The sequence below is a fragment of the Anser cygnoides genome, chromosome 6 (genome assembly GCF_040182565.1).
Source record: "Anser cygnoides isolate HZ-2024a breed goose chromosome 6, Taihu_goose_T2T_genome, whole genome shotgun sequence".
In the NCBI taxonomy this organism is placed as follows: domain Eukaryota; kingdom Metazoa; phylum Chordata; class Aves; order Anseriformes; family Anatidae; genus Anser; species Anser cygnoides.
The window spans coordinates 10,665,275-10,691,558 of record NC_089878.1 but is presented as its reverse complement, the minus strand read 5'-3'; the positions used below and the strand labels follow the sequence as shown (position 1 = coordinate 10,691,558).

Here is a 26,284-nt window from a genome sequence, read left to right as displayed (position 1 = left end):
CTGGTAGAGAGCCAAGACGCCCTTCTCTTTCCTCTTTGCCAAGTATTGTGTGAAGCAGAACAAAACAACGTGGTGCCTGCCCTCAAATGCTCGTACCCCAGCACGAGGGGGTCACCCAGGAGCAGCGACTGCCCCGGGGGCTGCGAAAGCAGCACATCAAACAGCCCCATGCATCACCTTGGTGCACCCAGGCTTGGGAAGAAGAGAGGATGACCCTGCAGTCCTATTGCTCTTCCTTCTCTAGTAGAGTCTCAGAAGTCCCATGTCCTTTTCTGAAGAAAAGACAGCAATTTAGAGATGTTTCAGCACTCTCCTAGTCCATCTCAGCATCCCATAAGATGGTTGTAAGAAGCCGTGTGTTTTGCATGGAAAGATACCCAGCTCATATGGCTGCTCCTTGGCTGAAAAAGCCGTAACATCCTAAACCAAACAAGCATGTTGTTTCCCATGCAAGATGAATGCTGGGTTGGTCGTTGCCGCTATAAAAGAGAGCAGCAACAAAACCGTGTGAACTGGAATAACTCCACTGATTAGTTTCTGGATGATCAGGCTGCAAACTGCAGTGTTAGCCCCTGTTGGTTTTCTTCCAAATTTCTCACAAGAAGCCTGAGACAAGGCAGAAGATGGAGCTTTAGAGAATCGCTTCTTGCTGATTCTCCTTCATTCTGTTAGGATGCAGGCTTAGACACTGAGCTAAGCAGAAGCAGATGGGAAAGAGAAAGCCAGCTACGCTTACAGCATCATAAATCTCAGCTAATACAGAAAACAAACAAACAAACAAATAAACAAACAAGCAAATAAATAAATAAAAAGTACTAAGAACCTCACAAAAACAACCCACCACACAAACCCCAAACTCACTCCACTGTTGTTACTCTGATGGCACTAGGAGACAAAAAATACGTACCGAGCATCCCACATGGAATACAACCACCCCGTCAGTCCACTATCGTTTCCAGGTCCTCATCAAAACACCATTTCAGCAAACCAACAAAGCAAATCACAGCACCAAAGAGCACATGTGAACACTTGGGCATGTCACTAGATTTTATAGTACTTGTCTCCTCAAATGCCACGGAGAACACCACCGTCCTCATTTCAGCTGAGTTCAAGGACTCACCACACTTCTAACAGAAGAAAGCCATGGAAGTCAAGTGAACAAGCAGATGTCGGAGTCAATTTATTTGCTAGATTAACATGCTCTGTAGCCTTTATTAAGAAAAATTGTGAAAGATTTTTTTAATCAGTAACACCAGGCTTTCAGGACATTGATTATTCAGCCTAATCACACAAGTGTGTATAGCCAATTTGCTTTTGCATTTGTCATGACTTTTTCCTGTAACACTGAAGACAAAGCTTTTCCTCTGCTAAAAAGCAAAGAAAGATGCCTCAATCTCAGAGCTACAGGACCGAGCTAGCAGAGAAGAGGAGACTTGAAAGCATAGCTAGGTACACAACAGATATGGAAAAAGTTAGTAACAGTAGGAGAGTGGCCAACACTGATTCGCATAGAGAAGTGTGACTGAATTCACATTTTGACCTGCTATTCTTGGGAAAAACATAGGATTATATCCTCCTCCTCAAAATCCCAATGTACATTTTACTTTCGACTCAGCTCTCCAAACTAGTCACTACAAAGGCTAAAGCCAAACCTACCCAGATGGTCTGTCATTCTGATTATGAAAATAACCATTTCTGTTTATAATAACAACAATGACAAGGACAACAACAACAAATAGAAAAAGAGTTTTTAAAAAGGGGTGAAAAATTAGCAACCTGAAGCTGTCAACGTAAATACTGGATGCTGAGGAGCAGATAGGTTATGAGTAGGAACAATATATCATTAAAAAGCCAAAGCAGTCCTGGTAAAATTAGAATGGCAAGTTAAGTGTTATTGTGGTTTTCTCAGTTTTATGTTTTTGGTAATGCCAAATATTAATAAAGTTACATATTTAAGGGTCCCCCCAGCCACTTATCCACCCTGTTGCTTCCCAGCAGAGATCCTTGAGGCCACTGAGTCACACCGGGAATTCCTGACCGCCGAGGGGTTTGCTATTTTGGACACTGCAGCCACTGCCTAGAATAGACCCAGAAGACCAGGCTGAAAAGAGATGATGGATGTGAGGAAATGCAATTTGGTTCTGAAATTCTTTTCTGCCCTGAGCAAACGACGTTCCAAGGATGCTCAAAGCACTTTCCACATTAGCTCGCACTAAGAATAACACAGAAAAAAAAATCTTTCAAAGTGGAAAAATATCAGACGTCTTGATCTGGCAACTGTTTAAATGGATTAGCCTTCACCTTACAAATACATCTCAAGTAAAAATATTAGCTCAATTGGAAAAGAAAAAAAGTATTGTTTAAGAAAAACAGCATGTTTTAAGTTGTATTGTTTTCCAGAAAGCTTTGAAACTAAAGTGGTTTTGAAACACTCACAGTTTTCATCCTAACTCTTTTTCAGTTGCTTTGGAGAAGTAATTTGGGAAATAGCATCCAGGTCTGCCTTGCATATGGATAGATGTGTGCAAGACAGCAGTGCACGGGCAGCTATAGATATTGCAACATTTTTTCCAGCCTCACTAGCATGCTTTTCTGTAATCTTCCATCTGTTCCCAATAGTGTTAGAGGAGACAAAACACTGCCTTCAACAAGCTATACTCTCTTGGAGGTAGTCTGAGTGGAGGAGGAGGAAAAGAAAAAAAAATCGGAAAAGTGCTGTCAAAGAAAAAAATGCCAGGGGTGGAGGGTGGAAAGAGGGGGATTGCCAAGAGGGCTGCAGTTTCCAGAGAGCAGAGCGTGAGTCAGCAGAGAGCAAGGGTTTTTTATATATATTACAGAGTGATGATGCCCTGAAGACCACAATGACGCCTCTTTACTCCGAGCCTGTGTGTGTTTTAACAATCAGGCAGCAAGATCTCATTACTTCCTGACAGAGAAACTCCCTGCAAAAGCAGCAGTGATATTTTTTTTTAAATTTATTTTTATATATTTTAAAAGAGAGCTCGGGCAATCAGCATGCCCTAGAAGGGCTTACCATTCAGGGCAACTCTTTTCCATCTCCTTAATCTGATTCATCACCTCGGTATCTGTCAGCTTGTTTCTCGCTCCTACTGGACTTACAGCTCCATATGATTTGGGAGTTCTCAAGGGCTCCTTTTATTTGCTCTTAAATCCTGCTGAAAGCGTTCCTTTTCAGAAAACATTCTCCTCCCCTGGTGCTTGGCTGTCACTGACATCTACCACAGCAGTCAGCCCCTTGTGCTTGTGTTTGCTCCACTTTGCTGGCCCCCTTTGCACCTCTGCTCGAAGGACACATGAAAGCTGAGCCATGCAAAGTCACGTACCAGCTTTCTCTTCCTATGGAGACCAAAAGAGACCCAAACTGAGGGGAAAACCCCAGAAGCAGTCATACACATCCGCACACCTCAGAGTTTCACCACTTAAAGCCTTCCTTGGGGTCAGGCCAGAAACACCCAGATGCTCCAAGACCCTTTCATTTTCCAACACCTTTCAGCTCCCATGCAACCTACCAAAAATCTTTTTCTTTTTTTTTTTTTTTCCCTCTCAGTTATGTGATAATTTCCAGCTTTCCATCACATAACCCACAATACAGCCTCATTAAACAACCTAAGTGCCGGATTTAGACATGTTGGTAACCTACCCCTGCCAGAAGGGTGGCACCAAAGAGGGTTCAACACCTTCATGCCAGCTGCTGAGCCCCCGCGCGAGGAAAAGCAGCCCTGTAAAATGATAAATACCTGTTATAAACCACAGCTCCCACACCACCCCAGCAATTTCTAACAGGGACAGACATTTCCTCGCTCTGCCCATGGGAAGGGGCAGGATACAAGGACAAGGAACAGCCCTGGCCCCAAATTGGGCCTGGCGATGGGGTGGTGGATAAGGCCTGTGGGGGGGAGCTGGGCCTAACACGGCCGTGTCAACCACACATTTATCAGCCAGGGCAGGTGTCCTCTGCCAGCCTTCTGCTCTTCACGGCTCTGGCCCAAAATGCCTCAGGGGTGCCTCGGGAGTGCTGCTTTTGAGCCATTTGCCTTCCCAGGGCTGTGCCCCGCCGGCCTTCAGGGGTGGCCCAGGCACCCGGCAGCCCCTTGCCATGGGGAGAGTCCCTTTTGGGGCAGTCTGACACGGAGCTTGGGTCAGGGCGACCCCAAGCTTGCTTTGTACTGCAGACAGCCTGCTGCTCCTTCCCATCGCTGCAAGGGATAATTAGAGGCTCTTCAAGAGCAACCAGGCTTTCTCCACAGGGACCCCAAGCTGAGATGATGTGGGAAAAATGAGTGCTGCCTTGTCTGGTTGGGAATTTCCTGGGACCACCGAGAGAAGCTGGCAGTGCTCCTCAAACCAGGAGCATCTCTGTAATGGTTTTTCCCAATTCTCAGGGCCGCAGGTCCCGGCCAAGGAAGAGTGCTATTGTGTTCGGGGCTTGATTACATGGGCAGGCGTTAGAAGTGGCTTGTTTCCCTGGCTCTTCTGCCCAAGTTTTTTGGGAGAGCTGGACTTTTATTCTGAAGCGAGAGCAGCAACAGCTCATGCAGCCCGACCGGCAAGCATTCCTCGCAGCGTCTGTGAAACATCAGGCGCTCTCTGTTCGAGCACATGTGGGCTCTTGCCCAGCTCATCCTCTCCTCTCCCTCACCTCTGAGTAGGGCCAGATACTTTTCTATTTCCCCTGACTGAAATGGGTTTTGACCTCACTGCTTTCAGAGCTGGGAGCCTGAGTGCGTGATCTCACCTCTTGTTTGTAGGAAAGCAGGCTGTGATATCACAGAGTGAAGGGATTGAGCATTGATCCAAAACCTATGGAGGTCATTGGGATGTCATCGGGCTGTGCACAGGGCTACAGGTGGTGAGTTTAGGGAATGAAGCACAAAAGAAGATAGAGGAAGGGCTCTGCTAATGGCATGTGGCTGATGACTCCCCCCATTTCCCCATGTTGCTTCTGTAAAACATCTTCACCAAAATATATCAAGACCTTTGGAGAGAGAGAGCCAAGAGTCGTTAAAAAAACAACAACAACAAAAAAAAAAAACAGCCCACTTTTCAGATATCCAAAGGCCATCTCAAATGAGCTGTGCCACCGAAATGAGTTACCGAGCAGTCCTGAGTTATGAATGTAGCAGGGAAAGTCAAGGTCAGTTTGCAAACAGAGGGAACGGGAGGAAGTCCGACGCATAAATAATCTGTCATGAACTATTCACCCGTTGCTATTCCTATTACATCCTCAATAAGCTAATAAGCAGCACTGTTGCTCAACGGCAGACTGACAGCATATTTGCCTTCTGTGGGGTGATGCGATCGCTGCTAATTGATTTTGGCCACTGACTCGGAGTGCGTGGTGGATATCTGGGAAGAGCAATAACTTCACCATGCGATCATCCTGGTCAGTGACCAAGACAAGCTATTCTCCAACAATCACTGGACACCTTCCTGCATGCAGCTTCAGCGCTCAGGCTTAGCTCATAATTTGGGTGTCTTTCCTTTTCAGCCCTCAAGCACTTGCTTTCTGGAAACCAGACAGAATCCTCGTTCCTGGCCATTTAACCTTGTATTTCTGGACTTCGGTCCTTTGTGGTGAATTTTTAAATATATATTTTTCCTTTGAAAAGCTAAATTCTTCTGCTAACAGGACTAGAAAATCTCCATAAAACAGGAGGCATGGTACAGGCTATGGAGGTATCTGGGGACACAGCTGAGCTGTTTTGGACATGCAGTGTAAAATGTGTAGGTGATGCAGTGTAAAAATAGCCCAAATCATTTGGATAGCAGGAAGATAGCCCTCTCCTCTGGTACTGTGTTTCATTGATATTTCCACCCTCATTGCAGCCCCAAACCTCTCCCTCATGATCAAAACCTCTTTTCTCTGGCCAGACCTTCTCTCAAGAGCTACTGCTTGCCTTGCTGGACTTTCACAGGGAGATTGGTCACAAGAGATGGTCCATTTATTGCTCTAAAAACAGCTTCCCTCACTTGATGGCATGACTTTATCCACCACCAGATTTTTGGTCTTTTCAGGAAAAGCTTCCTACCAGAATCTTAGTTGAGAGTTGTAAATGCTGTAGTAAGAACAATGGGGGTAACCTTACCTAGCTTGAATGGATTTTTGTTTGGTAAATCCAAAGCAAGTGCTGTCTGGGCACAGATTTAAATTAACACAAAACATCTTCACCAGATTGGGAGCTTCCAGAAAAGACTGATTTATAAATGATACTATGTTTATGATACCATAAATGATACCACAACCCCTCTTCACTGTACAATCTGAAGATTTAGACCTGAACTTTGTTTTTATCATCACAAGCCTGTAATTGATGAAAAGTCTTTCCCTCCTTTTATGACAATTTCATTACTTAAAAAGCTTATGGTAAGAGACCTTGTTGAAAGCCTCAGTCAGCCAGCTCAACCCCAGCTAAATGTTGTTTGACACTCCAGATAGTTCTAATAGATTTGTGAAGTGTGATTTCTCCCTGCAAGCACCGCACTAACTCCTCCCCAGTCTATCAGTTTTATCCAAGTGCCTACTAATTCTAACATTTCTGCCAGCTGCTCTGACACAGCAGTCACACTTCCTGGTATATAGGTCCCTGGAGATGCTTTCAGAACTGGTGGCATATTTACCATGCTCCAACCTTCAGGCACCGACCCTGATTTAAGCAGGAGGCTTCACACCCCAGCAAGCGATGCCATGGTTTCCCATCTCAGTGACATTAGAGGTCCTGGGAGAGTAACGCCTCGTTCAAGCAACCCATTGCCCTTCAGTTCTCTCAGCGTGGTCTGATCAAGTTATCGTGGGTTAATGAGCCATCACCCACCAGGCATGCTGGCTGCTTTCAAGTCCCATTACAAAGGCGGGATTTTAAACTATAGCATTTCACTCCACAACAGAATTGAACAAAGAAGATGTATTTAGTCCCATTTTTCCAGCGGGCAGTCGCAAATTAGGTAGGACAATTCCACTGCTTGCCATCGTGGATCAGTGCCCTGCTTCCCTTGGCCCAGTGATGCTCAAGGTCAGAAGAGATGGAAACTCCCCCAGAACACCCACCGGTTCTGGCCGCCTCCAAGGAGACTTTCAGGCTGAGGGGACAGCATGCAGGCGTTTTCTGAGTGTGGGAGCTTTGTGCAACCCCCTGTCTTTGCTGCAGAGCCTGCATTTCAGGCTTACATCTCCAGCCACTCCAAGCAAATTGCGCCGTGATAGGATAAGCCAGGGCCGAGGCTGCAGAGGTGAGAGGTTAAACAACTCTTGAGCTACGCGCTAGCTGAAAATACACGATGAGAGCTGTTGCCAGGTTAACTCCTAGAAAAATCAGCCTCAGCCCAAAGGGCAGATAATAAATTGGTGTATAAGCTAAACAAAGTGCTGACGCAGCCTTTGCTGGAACAGCACTCCCAGCGCCGCTGTAATACGGGGCCAGGCTGAAATTCCGCTGTGATTGACACTCTGCCATCACATCATTTGTTACCGATCCCATTTTTCCTCCCTTCCTCTGCTTTTCACTTCAAGGGACAGGACCTGCAGCAGCACAGCCTGCAGAGCCCTCCTCCGATCTGTTTTCCATTTGAGCATCCTCCTCTGAGGATTGACTCATGCTTCTTGACATAAAGCACCGCCTCTTTGGGCTCTTATAAGGAAACAGCAGGAGAGAATTGTCTAATTCAGACTTTTTGGCAGACTTTGCATACTATGCATTATAGCGTGCATTTCTAGCCAATGCCTTTGCCCTTTTGTGGTCATTTCAGAACAAACTGAGCTTCCTCCCTCAACGTTTTGGGTACTTTTGCAAACTCACAATGCCTCAGACCAAACAGAATTAGTGTGAGGCTGGGAGTACATCAAACCTTGGAGGAATTATTTTAACATATGAACCATAAACACTCCTCTTCCATTTCTGCTTTGCTAGTAATTCACATCCCAGTGACTCCAGGATTTTGCTACAGGGAAATACATTTCAACATCATATACAACAAATGGGATGCACAAAGATTATCATGGCCATGGCCTGCATTTATGGGAGCCCTGTATCTGTCCCACGCTCAGGTCTTTAAAACTGGAGCTGTGAAAAAATGCCTATAGTGAAACACGAAACCAAATGAGACTGACCTGGCCTGGGATTTGGTTATATATGGGAAAGTCAGGCTGAGTTCACCTAGAGAGTTGTGAAGGTTCATGAACCTTGGGAGGGAGCAAAGGTCCAGTTCCGAGGAAGCCTAGCCAAACCTTTTCCAGAAATGTTAAACTAGTATATATTTGGGAACAGAGAGATCCTGTAAAATAAATAGTTTTAATAGGAAATCTATTGGAGGGAGACCTGGTGGTTTCAGCAGCGTTTAGCATTAACGTGGTGAATGAAGAGAAGGCTCAAGCTCACACAGAGCCTGAGAAGTGTTAAAAAACTCAGGCTGAACCCGGAGCCCCTTGTTCCTGAGGATCCTATTATAAATGTGTCATTTGCAGCTCTAGAGGTGAGAAGAGTTGACTTTATTGGGTATCTGCACCATATCTGAAATAGGGAAGTCTCAAGCTGGCTGAGCCCTTTACACTCTGATGAACTGAAGGCATCTCCTCATTTTCCCCTGAAAATTTTCTCAGGATTTTTTTGTACTGAAAACTACCGGTCTGCCCTCTATGCCCCTCCTTTTGGCCACGTTCAGCAAAATATTTCACAAACATGGACGAAAACTAACTGAAAGTTCAGTAAGCACTGTTATTTCCAGAGAAGGAAATTAAAATTTTCATCTGAAAATCATGACTGTTTCCATGGAACAGATCTTTGGAGACAGGTTCTCTGATCATCAGTACTACGATGCCCTACAACAAAATATGGGAAAACCCCAATGTAACTGACTTTCTCAGAGGCAAAGGAGCATGCCAGCGACTTAACAGGGGCTGGAGATTTTGCTTTGGGTCATGACTCCACTTTTTTTTCAAGATTTGGCAAAGGTAAATGGAAAAAGATTTTCAGTATAGCTGGTATCTAATCTTTAAATTAGAAAGGAACTGAAACCAGGGCTTCGGACTTTAATTACCACTACCAGGCTCCTAAAGCTGGGAGGAAAAAGTATGATAATGCTTTTAAACACCAGATTACTAATCTGCAGCCTGATTAACGAGCTCCCATATGCCAGACAAGCTGGTCTCAAAGGGACTCCCCTGCCCCTTACTCTGTGGGTCTGGGCAGCAGTGGTGATGCTCACCACAATGACTGCCCTGCCTCCGAACCCTGACAGCCCTGGGCTCCAAGAAGGGAACATACTGGTGGTCTCGGCCTCATGGCTGTCAGCAGAAGAGGACAGTGGGTGTCAGGGGATCAAGCTGGAGCAATTTTGGTGTTGAACCTACCTTTGATAGGTCTGGCTCTTGCCCCATCTGACTTGCTCGCTCCAGGAGTGAACACAGACAGGCAGGGCAGAGCCCTTGGTTCATCTGTCAGCTTAAAAAAACCAACGACAACAAAAAATAAAAAATAAAAAATAAAAAAAACAGAAATAAAAAACAGAAATTAGCCTTGCTTTCCCCTAAGAGAACATCCCAACCATACTGTGATAGGAAAAGAATTAGGAATTAAGAAAGAACGGTGGCACGAATGCCATAAACATCACTTCTGTGTGCGCTCCGCTGCCAGAGCACACATAATAAAGCTTAATTTCCTGGTGCTGTGCCCTGCCTGTAATACACTGCCCAGATCTTCCTACTGCTCCCAGCTGAGAGCCAAGTCATTCTATAGGATTATTTTGTTAAGAGCAAAGCTACTTGATCAGAAGAGATTTAACACCAGATTATGGCCACAGCTTTTTCCGGCCCGGCGGCTGTGGAGGAAGAGGGCAGGAGCTGCTGGTGATGTGAGGCTGAGCCTGGAGCTTGGGAGGCCTGGGTTCAGCCCTTGCAGCAAGTCCCCTGTAAATCTGGAGATAAGACACCCTCTACTGCCTTTTCCACACCGAAATACAGGGTTTGAGGAAGGGGGATGTGTTACAGACAGTGAGACGCTCGCCTATTATGAGGGGGATAGACAAAAGCTCTGATGCCAGCACACCAAAACCTCCTGGAAGCCAGAAGCCACATGCCTTTACGATGCTCACAAGCTCTTTCCCAAGCCCTGTTGCCCATCCCATGGCCCAGCACCTGCACCCCAAAATCAGCTCTAGCAGAGTCTGGGCTAGCAGGGAGAGCCAGCCCTGTGCCAGGCTTGGAAAGAAGCTGAGGCTTCAGAGCTGAGGGGTCGTGGTCTTAACCACACAGCACAGGAGAAAATTCTGTACAAATAATAAATTCGGACATGATACTGGTTGTGCCATTACCGAAAGGTCATCAAATAGTATGATTATAACTTTTAAACATTGGTATCGGTAACGTGTGGTAAGCCTACCATCCCATCCCATCCCATCCCATCCCATCCCATCCCATCCCATCCCATCCCGTCCCGTCCCATCCCGTCCCATCCCATCCCACACCCCATCCACTTTCCCCAGCCTGTCATTATTTCATATACCAAGAACCCAATTGCCTGAATTTTACACACCTGAAGCAAACTGTGCCTCAAAGAACAGCAACAGAAACCCTAATCATGACTCCCATAACCCAAAGCAGCCGTCATAGGATGCTTTGAATCTCTTCCAACTTCATAAAACAATGGCAAGGCCTCCTTTCATTGCTATGGGAGCAGGTTTTAGCTCTTCCTGAAACATTCGAATACGTATTTCTCCAGGGCCATGCCTTAGGGTTAACTTTATGCAAAATACTGGCAAAGCCTTACCCTTTGAGAGCAAGAATACAGCAGGTAAGCAGTTCCCAAATGTTTTGTAGTTGCTGTGTACGCTGAAGTACTAAGCAACAACAGGACCCACCACATAGCAGGGGACACCTCTGACATGCCAAGCCCTGTGGCAATGGGTTAAAAAGCTTCACGTCAGCTGTGGGGGCCCCTTTGGATGTGCAGCCTGGTACAACCCATGGACCAGCTCTGCGACAGACAGCCTGCAGGGTTTTGTGGACCTTCTCTTCGAAACCACAGGACTACATCATAAAAATAACATGGCAATGCTACTTAGACTGGAAAAGAAAAAAAAAGTGAATTTAAATAAAACATATGGACTATATACTACAATATTGCCAGCTGTGTCTCCGCTTACACAGCCTTACCAGTTACTGGAAATAGTGATCAACTTGAAAACCCAGCCTACTCTTGGTATAGTATACACTAGTGAGGCTGTCTTCCCATCTCCGTGATGAATTCCTGGATGGCTAAACAAGGAATCACTGTTGGATATTGTAACAAAGTACTGATGGGCAAAACAAAATGATGATAAGTGATGGAGACAATTTTAAGGTTTGGTTACAGGCACCCTGATGGACTTGCTAATAGCTGGTGCCAATCGATTACAGAGTCTTTTATTGTTAACTGCGAATTAGCTCTTTATATTCCACTTATATATTAACTTCACTCATGTAGTGATGACCCCAGGTCTTCAGCTTCCCTTCTGAAGAACAAAGCTGAAGGGAAACGCAGGCTGGGCAGTGAGAAACATGGCACTGATAAACATGGTCACGGAGACATTGAAAAACAAGTTCCAAAACATTACACCTGAGATGTGAGAAAGCACTGACCAGTGGTCCTCAGCCTCCACTGGCCCCTGGGAAGTGGTGGTGCAGACAAGGTGATGAGCAGGAGCCGTCACAGCAGCCCTCCCTGATCACTCAGCTGCAGAAGCCCTGACCTCTTTTGAGGCAATGCCCCAGGGACTGCGGGCATTGTGTTGCTTAAAAGCTTGATACTCAAGACTCTAGCTGAGGCGATGTATTACCTTTCACGGAGGAAATGAGTGCAGATTTGGCTTGGGACATAAATAAATATGAGATCATTTTCTTGGGGCTGATTTATGTGATGAATGATTTGCTGTTTCCACCCTATGTTGTTCCAATCTGCGAGGTAGCGTCCTCCTTCTGAAGTCAACAGGAGTTGCAGATGCTCTTCAGCTCAAAAAAACAGGTTTTGCACAGCCAAAATAAGCCAAAAGCAGGCACTTTTCATCTCTCTCTTCCAACATTTCATATTTGCATCATTTGTTACAAACTAATCAAACTAATCATTGCTAAAGCCACGAGGCAAATCATGACTTGTCTTTTTCAACATATTTAGGCCATTTTTACACATATCTCATACTAAAATGCTCCCCTAGTCTGAGTGTTTTTCAGATTTTTCTTCATACATATATATATTGAAAGAAACATCAGGAGGACGTATATATTGAGAGGAAACGTCAGTGTCTCTATTTGGGATTCTGATTATACAGAAGTTTAACACAATGCCCATAACACAAAATTCAGCCTCGTGTGCTCAGTTCTGATTGAAAGGATCTGACTTTAGTGGTGTGATTATACATGCAGTGTTAATAAAGTGTAGGACAAGGCTACACATACTGCTCTAAATCAGCATTTGCGTTGATACCCAATTAAGCACTACAAATACATAGCTTGGTTTCTACCATCAAAGCGCTTTGTGAACAATAGGAGTCTACATCAAAATAATTGCATGTGTGTATCCTCAGATGGAGGGAAGATGTGGATGGCCGGGGGGGACTGAAAGGAGGAAAGCTCTGAGTTCCTGCAGACTTGCTTTTGTCAGAAGAAGCACAAAGTTTAGCTTAAATCTGTGCTGCATCCTTCACGCAACTGAAGACAGATTACCAACTTTTTGTTGGTCATCAAGTTCATTGAGTCATACATTTCCATGTGGGCTACAAGTACGACGAAGAAGAATGGATAATCTTCAAGGGCAGTGCTAAAACCTAGAAGCATCTCCTGTTGGTGGAGAGAGCCTGAAAGAGAGGTCTGGGATCTTCCCTGCTGCTGCTTTTTTGTACCATAAAGCTGGAAACAGCAAGAGAGCCAGCCTGAGCTGCCCCGCAGTGAGAGGAGGATCTTCCATCCCTAATTCTTTTATGCTGGGAAAATAAAAATTTATGGCATTTTGGTACAGAAAATGCTTTCTGTCTGGTTCCAGTCCCAGACAGAACCAACCTGTTACAAACCACAATCCTGTGCAGTTTAGGGTAAACATCAAGGCACAGATGGGGAAAAAGAGAACATCTCTGCTCCGCGTGCCTGGGCAATTCTGGAGCCAGTTTGGAGTATTGGCCAGAATTTCAGCCACATGTGGGACAGTGATGTCAATCCTCCCTACAAGCATTTCAGGTAGAGCTGAGAGTGTGATGAAAGATGGCTTTGAACTGCTGTCACAGTCCTTTGCCACTGCATTGAGATGTGCCCCACACCAGTATGAGTAAGAGTGGACTAGTGCTGCTGCATTTACTGTCCCATAAACAGTGTCAGAAGGAGTTTTTAGCAGGTCTGCTAGGGAGTACCTTTATTTTGGCTCTGTGCTGTCTGCTAGTTAAACCTAGCAGAAAATGGCAAGGTGTTTCTGTAACAAATTGGCATTGTTTCTGTTTGTGCAGAAGGAGAGCTTTTAAACAGGAAACTCTTCCAGATTTTGATGGAAATCTGGATCATGACATAGAAATATTCAAGTGTTTCCCACTGCTCACCCCAACAACCACAAGTCTTCACCAAAGATGTATGGAAGGCAGAGTGGGACTCTGTGGAGCATTTTAAAGCTGCTTCATGCTGCCAAACAGCTTGTGTGGTCCTGGTCAGGGATGTTCTCAAGGGGACATTACCTGCCTTAGGTCCTGTGCACAAGGAGGTTAAAAGGGAACACCTTCCACTCTTGGTCCAGGTCTTGGTGAAATCTGCTCCCCTGAATTTCTAGGAATAACCTCTATTTCTCTTTACACATACTCCGCCCACAGCTGAAAGAATCAGACAGTTCCTGCATTTACCTGCTGGTCTTCCACCAGCCTTGAGAAATAAATTCCCCAAGAAAACTCAGCTAAAACAGGCCAAGCACAACGCCATACCTTGCCATGGAGCTCTGCTGTGATGATCATGCTCTGCTTCATGTTTCTTTTAGCCAGACTGCAGCCAACTTGACCAGTCCACAAAGAGCTAGGAGCCATCTCCTCTAATATTTAGGGCCACCAGAGTATGGAATATCATGTGTTTCTTGCAAGCAGTTCTCCGTGAAGACAGTCTTGGGAAGAAAAGCAGAAGTAGCAAGGGTTATTCCCCATCTCCCTCATGTCCACCTAACTCTAGTCTTTGAGCTGCTGCAAGCACCTTGCTGGTAATAAATCCTTTCTCATGCATCCTTTTCATGCTAGCGCCCTCAGGCAATGCAGAGTGGAAAGAGTAAGGTTTCAGGCTCAGTACCAAGGAATTCCTCTTTTCAAAAGGCCAGACACAACAGCTGGGAAATTTTGGGTTATTGCTGCTTTGTGTCAGCTCTTACCCGCTCCTGGAGGGGTCTGTAATTTCTGAAGCTTAACAGCATTTGAACCAGGCCGAGCGATCTTTGAATTATTTTTTGGCTGACATTTCACAGAGGTGTGAGTGTGTGTACTAACACATATCTGCATGTGTATTTTATATCTGTATGTATACACACATGCCTCGGGGGAAGGCAGGCGGGTAACTCAGCACGTCTAGCCTTCAAAATGCTGATTCAGGAGCCTGGAAGCTGCCCCCATGTTGCTGTTTTTCCAGACCCTGGCTAGTTTTCAGCCAAGCTGAGCCCAGGGGTGCTTGAGATATCTGTTTAGGGTGAGGGTCCAGCCTGAAAAGTAGCAGCTGCTAGCAGCACTGCTGGGCTGTAATGATTAACAGATTTGTTTTTGTGGTGTTCACATTCCCTGTGCTTCCCCTGCCTTACCCCACTCTCAGGGAGCTGCCTCCTCCTCCTCCTCCTCCTTCTCCTCCTCCTCCTGCACACGCCGAGCCCCTCAGGGGCTGTACATTTCTGTGGACAGCAGCAGTGGAGACACCACAGCGCCCACCAGGAGCAATGAAACGGTGATGTTTGGGCTGGTGCCTACAGCAGTAGCGTGGCTACACACACAAGCCCACATTCATCCCTTTCCCCAGACTCTTTTTTGAGACACAAAAGAGGGAATCTCATCATTTTCAGGAAAGGCAAACGGAGCTGTTTGAGCATTTTCCCCCCTTTATGCCCCAAATACTTTGCTTTCACCAGCCCTCTGAGCCTGAGGAGGAACATCCCCTCCTCCCACCTACCTGGCCCAAAAAATGCAGGTGGTGGGGACTTTTCTTGGTGCTTGCCTCGGGGGGATTCGCTGGGGGAAGCACTGGTGGGGATCTCGGTGGGGCTGTGCAGCAAGGCACCGGCGCTGGCTGCCTCCCTCCCTCACGCGGGGATCAGGACTCTGCTGAGAAAAAGCAGATAGGGTTTCACACAATCCAAAGCACATGTACAAGTAACTAAAGCTGCGTAAGCACTTTTCTTTCCGATGGAGACGTTCCAACGTATGTTTCGAAAGAATGCGAAAATGTTCCCCCTCCTCTCGCCTGCCGCCAATGGATCAGGCCTGAGGGGGACGATCCCCTCAGACGCTCTTTTTGGAGAGGGATTTAAGGCTTGGGAAGGGGCACGGATGACAACGCTGGGAATTCATGCCCTGAGTAGCAGAATAAGCCCTTTGAAAAAGCCTTATCAGCTGAGGAAAACACCTCAGGTTAAACACACGTTATTGCTGTGAGAAAACGTGCTCAAGCACTCGAGTCCAGTGAGAAGGAACACGTTTGGGGTTTTTCGCTCTCCGCGTTTAAGCGCTCTCAGATGTTTGCATCCTTCCCAGGCAATTTGGCTTTTTGGGGCATCCCCTCCTCCTCCAGGAATGTCTATGCAAAAGGAAGTTTCTCTGTGGGAAGCAGTTTGTCTCAATGTCATTTTTCATGGGGGAAGGGGGGAAAGAAAAGCCCTGACCAAACATTTCTGACCAGCTGCTTTGTGCATATATAGGCTGCTGCAAAGAGCTCCCAAAAACAGAGCTCAACAGGGAGAAGGCAAAAACAACGTGTGGTAGGCAACGTGAATGGCCTTGTCGTAGCCAGGAATTGCTGTTGCAGGAGCCCCATGACAGCAGTGGGGTACAGGAGCACATTTTGAGTTCAGGTCATCCTTCTCAGCACGAGGGACAACGCTTGGGGCACGGAGTCGGAGGCACTGAGGAATAGTGTCCCATGAACATGAAGCCACCATGCCCTGCTGAAGCCCTGCAGCCATTTTGACACCCCGTGATGGTCGATTCCAGATCATCCATCTCTTGTGTGTGATGGATGTGTACGACACATTTGTGTCCTGGTTCCCGTCCCGCGTATCCCCAGCGCAGAGCTGAGTCATCCGACACGGACCTAGGGGAGACGAGTTCCACTTGAACTCCACAAGTATCCGCTGGGTTATCATTATTCTTCTTAAAAATAAAAAACCTCCTCTTCCAAACACTGTATATGCTTAGTCACGGGGAAGGAATGATGAACTTCCAGTGTTTCTGGTGGGCCACCACATTAATTGGCAGGCTGTCCCAAACCATCGTGAAGAAACGCCACCAAAGGTCTGTACGCGGGTCCGGTTACGGGCGTTTTATTTCCTATAAAGATTTAACCAATAAACCTGAAGATCCATTTCCACGTTAGACTGAAACCTATAGGTTTCACGGGAGATTAAGTTCCCAAAATGTCTACTTTTGAAAGACAGACGGTGGAGGTGAAGAGAAGAAATAAACGTTTGGGCCTTATTCCCGGTGAATGTCAGCTTAACTGCGCTGTGTTTGTGTCTATTTATACCCACGGAGGATCTAAAATTACAGCTTTAAGCAGGAAGCTAAACCAAGAGTTTTTAACGAGTCTGAGCAGTTGAATTTAATGCTGAGGAGCGGGGGGGGGGGGGCACTTCTGATACGAGCTGGGGAGGAGGGCTAGGCCTGACAAACCGTAACAGGAGACAATTTTCACCTTATTAGCCACCTGATGAAAACCAAGCCTTTTTAAATACGCCTCAGGACAGAAACCACAAAATGTTATTAAGGTTGGAAAAGCTTTTCGGGAGTCGGTTAGAGAGGGGTGAGAGAGAGGCACAAGCCAAGGAATCCTGAGCAACTTACTGCATAGGGGAAACTGAGGCAGACAGCTGCAAAATGACTTCCTACAGCCCCACAGCAGGCCAGGAGCGGGAGCCTAGAGGAAATCCTTGTCTGCGGGGTCCCCGGGGGAAAACAAATGCTGAGGCTGTGGTTATAGGTGGCCTGCAGGAAAGAGCATAGCATCGTTTTTACGAGTGTGCTTTTTGCTGGAACCAGTCCTCCCTCCTCCACGACAGCTCTGTCCCTGCAAGCTTTGTATGAACGTGAACTCAGCATACAACCCTGTGGTACAGAAGGAAAAAAAAATCACCTTTTTTCAGTAGCTCACATCCAGATTTCAGACTCCGTTTTGTTATTATTCCCAGCAGCTCTGCCTGGAAACCCAAGCAAACGGTCCCAGACTGCGGGGATGACCACACAAGCAAACTTCCAGGACAAAATTCCGGTCTGTCCCGTACATTTTGGGAGAGGCTGCAAAAGCACAAGAGCCCTTTTCTGTCTGTGGTATCACGGCGTGCTCCTGAAGCACCCGGGGCTAGCGCAATCCTCAGGCACGGAGTTCCTTGAAAACCTGGCCCCTTAGCTTTTATTTGCCTTTTTTAGCAGGCTAGGCAGCAATCGAGCACCCTTCACAGTGCAGTCCCACTTGAAAGCGATGCGTAAAGGGTTCATAAATGATCAGCAGAGCTTCTGGAGCATGTTACCGGCAGGAAAATCAAACTGCTGGGTGCTGCCCACAGATTCCCCCTTTACTAAAATTCGGCCCCCTTTCCCAAGGCTTGCTATGAGCTGCAACCCCTTTGAAAGCACAGAGATGGATGGAAATTAAATCCCTTCCCGGACACGGAGGTGGCCTTTATTTACTGTAAACATTATTCCAGGTTTAAATTTGGAAATGAAACAAGGGCTGGGTGAGGAGCCCGGATTCTGGCCAGGGCTTGCCTGCAGCCTGAGGTGAGCGGCGCTGCCAAGGCGTGCTCCAGTCCTCCCCGCACGGCACAGACCTTGGCTTCCTTTGGATCATTTTGTACGCCCTTCAGACGGGAAAGGTTCATTTGCACAGACATCTGAGCAGCTTACTCATACATGTTACTCACCGGCCACTTGCTGATGGGGAAGGAGCAGCTCAAGCCCCCCAAACCAGCCGCGAATTACCCTAAAGCGAAAGGGCTGGGCTTGATTCAAGGTCGTCTGCCCCGTGGTTTGTGTTAAAAAGCAACATCAGTTGGAAGGAATTTCTCTCAGCTGAAAGTCAGGGAAAATATATTTAGGACTGTTGAATCTTCTGGGTATTTCTCGAATGCTGGAACTCAAGGGGTCAGGAGCTGGGAGGAATCTTTTTTTTTTCCTTTTTTTTTTTTTTTTTTTCTCACAGTTGTTGTCTGTATGGCCAAATTCTGCTCAGCAGACTTCCCTGACCGCACGCCCAGCCTCAGGCAGCCACATTGCCCCTTGGACCACCAAACGCAGGTGAGCAATGCCCCGGGGAGTTAGGATCCCAGCAGATAAATTCTCTGCAAGGCAGATACTGACAAGTTGCTAACTATAGTTCACCAAATACGTTGTGCTGACTGCGTTTTCTTACCTGTGTAGAGGGGAAAAGGAGGCATTCAACATTTTCTGCGAGGGTATGGAAACCCTTTTTTTGGGAGCAGCCCTACCTTTCCCCCTGCCTTGTCTTACACTCCAAATAAGAAAGCAGTCAGAAGTCTGGCTTGCAGATTTAGCCGCCTTCCCCTTCCTTTTATGTGTGGCTGCAATTCCCAGTCAGGCTTTTGCACCCGAAGCTCCTATTCCAGATGAACAAAACCAGATGCTGCCAGCTTGACGTTTGAAGCCAGTCCCCATTCTGCTCAAAAAAAGTCTGTAAAAAAGGTCTGCATCTGCAAACACAAAGCTGATGACACTCACCAGACAGACCCTTGTCCTATGCTGCCCAGGACCCAGCTTGCCTATAGGATATAACAGGTTGCTCTTGTCACTCTCATGCATCTCCTTGAATCTAGCAGTATAAGACATTCAGTAAATTTAAAAATTTTCTAAAATCTTTTTTATTTTTTTTAAAAATTAAAAAAGGGCAAAGAGTAGTTTAAGTATTCCTCCACCGCTGCGTAGACTGTTTCCTATTAAAGGCAACTGTGTGCAGCATTTTTATTAAGATTCTGCTTCCTGTTGTGTAACACGGAATGTCAAAAATCCCAGTATCGCTTAAGAAGTTATTACAAGCTCCAGAAAGTTTTCTATTCCCAAGAAATCTCTCCCAGTGGGAAGCTGAAAAAGTTCCTGTTGAACTTACAGCAAATGCCTCAGAACCTATGTAATATTTACGGTGTCCCTCTCATCTTATCCAGGCTGGCTTGCTGTTTTGCTGCTGTCAAAAAAAAGCCTGTTTTGATGGTTAAGGGCTGTGACGTTTGCCTATAAGGACATTGAAGCGGATGCGATAGCCACAGGAAATGTCCCAGTCTCACTGAGGTACCTCAGAGAGGTATTCGGTCAGATGAGAATTCACTAAGCTGATTCCCAGGAAAAAAATGCAGTAAATTGATGAAGGAAGAGAAAGAAATGTGACAGGTCTGCATTCATGGCTTGCCAGATCTGGATTCCATGAAAGCCAGAGGAAAAATTCCCATTTGCTTTCACGGGAGTAGGACTTCTACCCCAAAGAACTTCCATTCAAACAGAATTACGCTTCATTTTGAAACATTGCAAGAACTGGGTGGTGTCCATTTGTATTAAGGCTCAGGGAGAGGCAACTTCCATCAGAAGGGACTGACCATTAGGGATCGCTGTCCTCGAAGGAACATCTAGGTAAGAGCAATCCTGAATTGAGCGTGTTGGCTTTAAACATTGGCCCTAACCAAACCTGGACCTGACATGGCTGGTGCTGACCATTCTGATGGCTGTTTTCGTGCGAAAGCCACAGAAGATCTGTCCTTGGGGCTGTACTTCAAGGGCGACTCATCTGCAGATTGCCTGGGGACAATTCCAGGGTTAATTAGGAAGTTGTTCTGGCTTTGCTGCCTGTGGAAGAAATGAACACTCAGTGGAAACAGTTCTACGTGCAAACCTGTCAGAGAGATGGTGGGGATAAAGGGAGGATGTCTTTTCTGGGTTGAGCTTCATACAATACCTAAGTGACACATGGATGATGCACACATATTGTGGCAACTCCCTTAACGAATCTTTTCACAGTCCTACATTTTAGCCCAAACTTTTAGAAAAAGAGTTAAGGGCTTAGAGTCCATGTATATGTATGTAGAGCTGACCATGAATCACGTGTGCTGAGCACTCAGCAGCTTCCACAAGTCCTTAGGGAAGATGCTGGGTGCCCAATAGTTCTTTAAATATGGGCATTTTCTAAGGAGATGTGAAGCTATGTAGCCTGAGACAGCTTTTTCCAGAGGTGCTGCAGGCATCAGACAAATTCGAAGCTGAGAAAACAGGATGTGGCACCTGGATGAAGGGCAAGAAGTGAGCAAAAAAGAGGCCAGGGCCAAAAATGAATCCTAGCTCCAAGCATGCTAGGTGGTAGCATTGACTCCCAAGGGGAACAGTCTGAGCTTGAGTCACTGCAAGGTGGTCTGAGCAAAACCCTGGGAAATCTTGCCCAGATCAACCTGTTCCCCGCGGATGGGCAGCACAACCCAGCAGGTCAGCCTGTGCTTCCTGACGTCTCCATAAACACAGAGGAGATTATGTGGGAAGGAGGAACCCACATTAGCTGTATCCTTCAGGGCAAATTACAGCTCAGGAGACAAACAGCACTATGAGCAAGGAGCGGCTAGGTGCTAAGCCCGTATGTCCCTGTTTAGTCCCCTTTGCGTATTCACACGTACTCAGGAAGAAAGTCATCGCACCAAATAAACCACAGCCCTGCTTTAGACATGGACAAATTGTCCCAGATGAAGGCAACGCTGCAGTAAAAGGAATCAAACATTTAGTATGGCGTCTCATGAGACATGTAGAGTGGGGGAGATGAGAAACCCTTCCTCCAGATAGCAAGCTGATTGAAGAACCACAGGGCAAGGAGAAATAGTAGCTGCTCCATACTGAAAAGCAGAGATGCCGAGGGGAGCGGTAAAAAGATTAAAGTGGGTGTCTGGTTTTATTTAACATCCTCATTAATTCCTTGAGAATACAAAGGAGTGAGTGCCTTCCAATCTGAAATGGCTTTGAAACAGGCAGCCAACATCCGTGTCGCACCGAGCTCAGAAATGCTACAAGGGAAAAACGAGACGAGGCTAGCGAGTGCCAGGGAGGGAGAGGGATACAAAACGCAGATACTGGGGGGAAGAAATACGAATTGAAAGCAGGGATTAGGAGGAGGGTGTCATCTGAGACACGGATTGCTAAAATATCAAGGCAAAGTGACTGTCATCAACTTGCAGTGTCTGTGTCGGAGGGGGCACATCTCTGGCACAGGGAGCATGAGTGGAAACCACTGGTGATTGCAACCCTAAGTGGAAACAGGAGACAGCTCAAGCCTGGACAGGAATGTGTAAGAGATAAATGCGGACAATTTAAAGACATATTGAAATGGTTAAATTAAATTTAGAAAATTCTTGTGAGAAGCTAAAGTTACCCTTCGAGAGCTGTGGTACTCCAAAAATATCTGCAAGTCCCCACTAGGTACCAGGTCTTTTTTCAAAAACGTATTCAAAAAAGGATGTTCAAAATCTCAGATTTGCAGAAATCCAGTTAGAGACCGAGTCTTTGGGACAGGTCAACTCATCTTTGTGGAAGCTGGCAACAACAGCAGAGCTGAGATACAGTCATCGAGGTACCGAAGATGTGTTTCAGCTCCCTGGTACGCGACAGCAGTCCCTAGCCAGGATGTACACCTGTTTACCTATTAACCAGATTTTCAGAGCACATCTGTGATCTACGAACTTACTGTTTGGGGAGAAGCTGAGCCGAAGGAGAAATCGTGCATCTCTGCATAGAAGAGTCCAACTTCTTGATAGTTTTCTTTCCTGGGGTGACTTTAAGTGAGTTTATTGCTCACGGCTGCGGGCTACAGTCAGATCCTGCAACAAGGAGGAGATGAGGAAAATAACACCAGGGATACTCATGGTAGGGATCAGCACACTGCTCGCTGGTCCTGCAGCCCGGCTGGGCTAGAAGGAGCACTTGAAGAACAAAAACCCAAAAAACAAGTCTGCATGGAAAAAAGCAAAGGCAGGCCCGGCTCACATCAGCGTCGGCAGCAGACAGCATGTGGTGGGGACAGCACGGTGTTAAGGGAACCTCTCTCTCACGCGTGACGCTTGGGAATTTCTTAGGGACTAACAGCTTGCTCCTTAGCCAGCCAAGTGCTGAATTCAACCCACATTCCTCTCACCACCTCATTACCTCGCAGACATTCCCCTGTCTACGTCTGCTCGTTTAAACAGAGCTCCTTAAGGCAGAGGATGCTCGTTAGGGACGTGGTGCGATAACCATGGCACTCGTGCGCCTTCCTAATTTGATGCATCTGATGAGCCAGAACTTAACGAACGCACACTACTGCCCGAGTTACTTAGATCTGGGCAGGCACTTTCTGTCTTCCTCAGCATATTCTATGGGCTGATCTCATGACGTTCTCCTTCATGCCAGGTTTTTTTTTGTCTATCCGAATTTTCTTTTTCCACTAGAAGCCTCCAAGCTGGGCTCCTCTCCGGCACTTTGCACGTATTATTTCACTGCTTCACAGGAATGGTTCAAATTATCATTTTCCAGCTGAGAAGTATAGACTAATTCATTCAAGACCGCTTTTCTCTGCGTGTGACAATGTGGATTTCTCTGTGGCCCTTGAGGAGATAAAATGTGCCCAAGGTGTTGTGGGAAAACCAGTGTGCTGGGAGCGAGCCTTTAGACGGAGGAAACAAGTTGTGCTCTGTAGGTAGAGCGAAGCTGTGTGCTTTCAAGTGGATTTTCCTGATTTTGGGGGATGAACTGATTGGCAAATAACAGCCCGGTGCGGACAGAGGGATCTCACAAATTGCACGTGGGAAAGGCCAAATCCAGGTTTATTTCCACCACTCACAAAAGAAAAAAGGCACCGTTTCATGGCCATAGCTCTGATATTTGACACGGAGCTTAAATTCACTTACAAGGTAATCTTATAAAGTAAATGGTGTGTTTAAGCTAAAGCACGTGAGGTTCTATTTATTCTTTTGCTTCGGGGAACAGATCGCACTTTAAAAAAAAATGCCTAAGAAATAAGTGTTTCCAATCCCCATACGAGGAAAATTCATACCAGCAATACAACTGTGAAAACTCTGATTTCCTTGAGCTTGTTCTCCTGGAGAAGAAACAGTTCCTGTGCCTTAGGAGCCAACCTGACCACGCATCGAACTGCAGCACGACGAATACCTGGATGAATGATGCGAAAATTAACTCACGGGCGATTTGAGAAGTTGGACAGCAAAGAGCAGATATGATGATAAAAATCACAGTTAACCCTGGACAATTTATTAAGGGCCGCAGGGAAAAAGAAAAAAAAAATAGAAAAGAAGGAATCAGTTTGCAAAATATGATTGTTTTTGAGCCGTTTGCCTAGCAACAGGCCAACAAATGCTCCAACCATGGCTTTGTTTCATACTCCCACAGAAGTACCAAATCGCATTTCAACACGCCCCGGCGACCTCAGCTGCCCTGCTCTGATGCCGGGGCATCTCGCAGCTCCCACCACGCGGCCTTACCCCAGCCTCGGCCCCGTGGCGGAGCAGAGCACATCTATTTCCTCTTTCCCACGTTGCATCAAGCCATTCCCCCAGTTGCTCAGGCTGGGCACGACGGAAAAAAGCGATGTGATCTGCCAATTTCCCTGGCTGTGCGTATTGCCCTGGTGCAGCTCCGCTCAGCTCCGCCTGGCCTCGCTTTCCCAGTACTGAGGTTGCTGATGGGGAAGTCAAGGTTAGGTTGAGGTCTTACAGCCTCTCTTGGTGGGCACAGCAAGCGAATCAAAGACCAAGTAAAAGCTCTGTTTTTTTTCACGTTTTCTTTTCCCAGCATCTCACACATGCCAGTCCCCTGGCTTTGGGAGCATGGCTTCCCTTTTTGGAGCAGACTCGATAATTTGGTTCCAGCAGCAGAAACAATTCAGGCAGCTTAAACAAAGACCACCGGAGCTGCCGGGAACAGAAAAGTGCCAGAGACTCAGAAACTCAGCCTGAAATACGTTTCAGGTCCATTTGTATCCCTGCATCTCCATGGACCGAGGGGCGAGGGAAGCAGCCAGGTGGTATAGCTTTAACTGGGTTCACATTGGAGGCAAAATGCATTAATTTTGTCATAGTTTAATCGACTTAATTGCCACTTTGCTGTTTGGGCAGTCAGTACCTGCTAACCTCATGGTCTCCGCAGTGCTGGGCTGTGCACCTGAGGGCTTGCTTGAGCCAGAGATGTGAGAGGCTCAGGTTTGCCCACGGCAGGAGGGCTGGCAAGCACAAGCAGACCACCCAACCTTTAAAACATGACAAAGCCAAGCCCAAACGCACCCTCAAGCCTCTGCTGGATTAGGCAATTCCAAAGCAAGTGGCTCAGCAGCTGTCCTGGGGTGGCATGAGCCCAGTTGCAGAGAGCATTGTGGTCTGGTTCAGTGCGGGGAACCCCGGAGCAGGATTTACCGTGCCACCGAGCCACAGCCTCAGTGTGGGATCGTGAATTGGGTCAGGTCAGTGGCAGCAGGGTCAGTGGCCGATTAGCTGCTGAACGCACAGGGCCCTGAGCCCACTAAGAACAGCATGGCAGTGACAAGTGCTCCTTCTTGTTCCCAGAGTTCAGAGCCCCTTACTTTGCAGCGTGTCTCTGCCCCCCCATCACGCCCTTCCTACCTCCCCACTCCGAACCGCAGAGGGTGGCAGCGCCGAGTACATCTGTTTCCTGTTTCACAAACTGCAATCACACACTTCCAACAGGCACTGTCGTCTGAGATTGAGAGCCAAGCAACGTTATTTACAAGTGTTTGTGCTCCCGAGCCTATCTGGCTCCTTTGTATTGTACTGCCTGCTGAACGTGAAGCCAAATATCATAGAAACTCCTTTCCCATTATTTGGAGAAGTTTGCATCGTCCCCTTTTTCTCTTACTGCTATTGAAAGTAAATGTGTATCTCAGATATCCTGACATATTTATCAGAAATAACTTAATCAAAGCAGACAGAAAACACAGCTTCAAATATGCAATCGTGACTTGAACTTGTCGTAAGTATTCCTTAATAAGTTGTTACTAATAGTGTTTGCCATGAGAACCCGTGGGCCAAGTGAGCGTACGTGCTGCCTTCGCTGCAGTGAGTCCAGCGGGTGAAACCCTGGCCAAAAAAATTAGTGGTTGAAGGCCCCAGCGACTTGGCTACAGGCTACATCCCACTCTTCTGCAGAGATCTCTCACGAGAGTCATCGTTCGCCCAGCCAGAACCTAAATGAGACCCAAAAACGAGCACCCTTTACCTCCGCCGCCATACATTGTGCCACTGCAGCGCTGGGAGGAGATGGTGCCTTGCCACTCATGGCTGCTCGTGGATCCACCTTTCCATCGACGCTTTCTGCCACCTTCTGCTAATGCTTTGGATGCATCCAGGAAGGCTGAGGCAGCCAGTGAGGCTGAGGGAGTTGCATCCATTTAACAACTCCTTTACTTTTCCTACCCTGCGCTGCTGTGTCCAGGAGGACTCCCCCAAAAGGAGCTCAGCTCCCCAGCATTTCACGTTACGCAGCTTGGGACCGATGGGCCCGGCCACGTGCTTAGGGATAAACATTAGTGCAAGGATTTGCAGAGGTAGGACCCTAATCCAGAGAACAGAGTCGATCCCTGGTACCATGCTGTTGATTAGTGTCAGTGGTGGGGCATTACCGAAAGCCCCAAGGGAAAGCCTGTGCTTCGGGATGCTTCCAGGACCAAGATCTTATCCCCCAGCCTGCACTCAGCCTTTACTTGCCACTTACACATTTAGCAAGCAGAGCCTGAAGTTGAAAATATGCAGGCGTGCAAAAGCGTTGGCACTTTGCAGGACGACAATTTGCAGATGCTTTGGCGGGGTCTAACTCCATCCACCGTGCTCTGGTTGCATAAGGAAAGGGGAAAGAAAACAGAAGAATGATCATGCAGGTCTGCAGTTGCTTGAGAAAGCAAAATATTCAGCATCATTTCCTCCATGCTTGTTGCTTGGCATATGGCTTTCTCTTCCCTGATGCACCAAATGTGAGCAGCTCACAGGCTTCCATCTCCTATTGATGTGCAGGGTCTCAGCACTCTGCTGCAGGCTCTCATCTCTCCAGTTCT

At 46.9% G+C, this 26,284-nt stretch overlaps 1 protein-coding gene across 1 annotated transcript in view; it reads right to left on the bottom strand.

Moving 5' to 3' along the window:
* The window catches only part of LOC106034489 (uncharacterized), a 115,651-nt gene that overhangs the window by 29,427 nt on the left and 59,940 nt on the right, over nt 1-26,284 (bottom strand). Inside the window, exons 6-11 of the mRNA XM_066999647.1 lie at nt 21,917-22,049; nt 15,155-15,306; nt 13,942-14,114; nt 9,365-9,455; nt 3,035-4,996; nt 178-2,077 (exon numbers count right to left, since the gene is read on the bottom strand). The gene's annotated coding sequence lies outside the window, so the exon portion shown is untranslated. The remainder of the gene's footprint in view (nt 1-177; nt 2,078-3,034; nt 4,997-9,364; nt 9,456-13,941; nt 14,115-15,154; nt 15,307-21,916; nt 22,050-26,284) is intronic.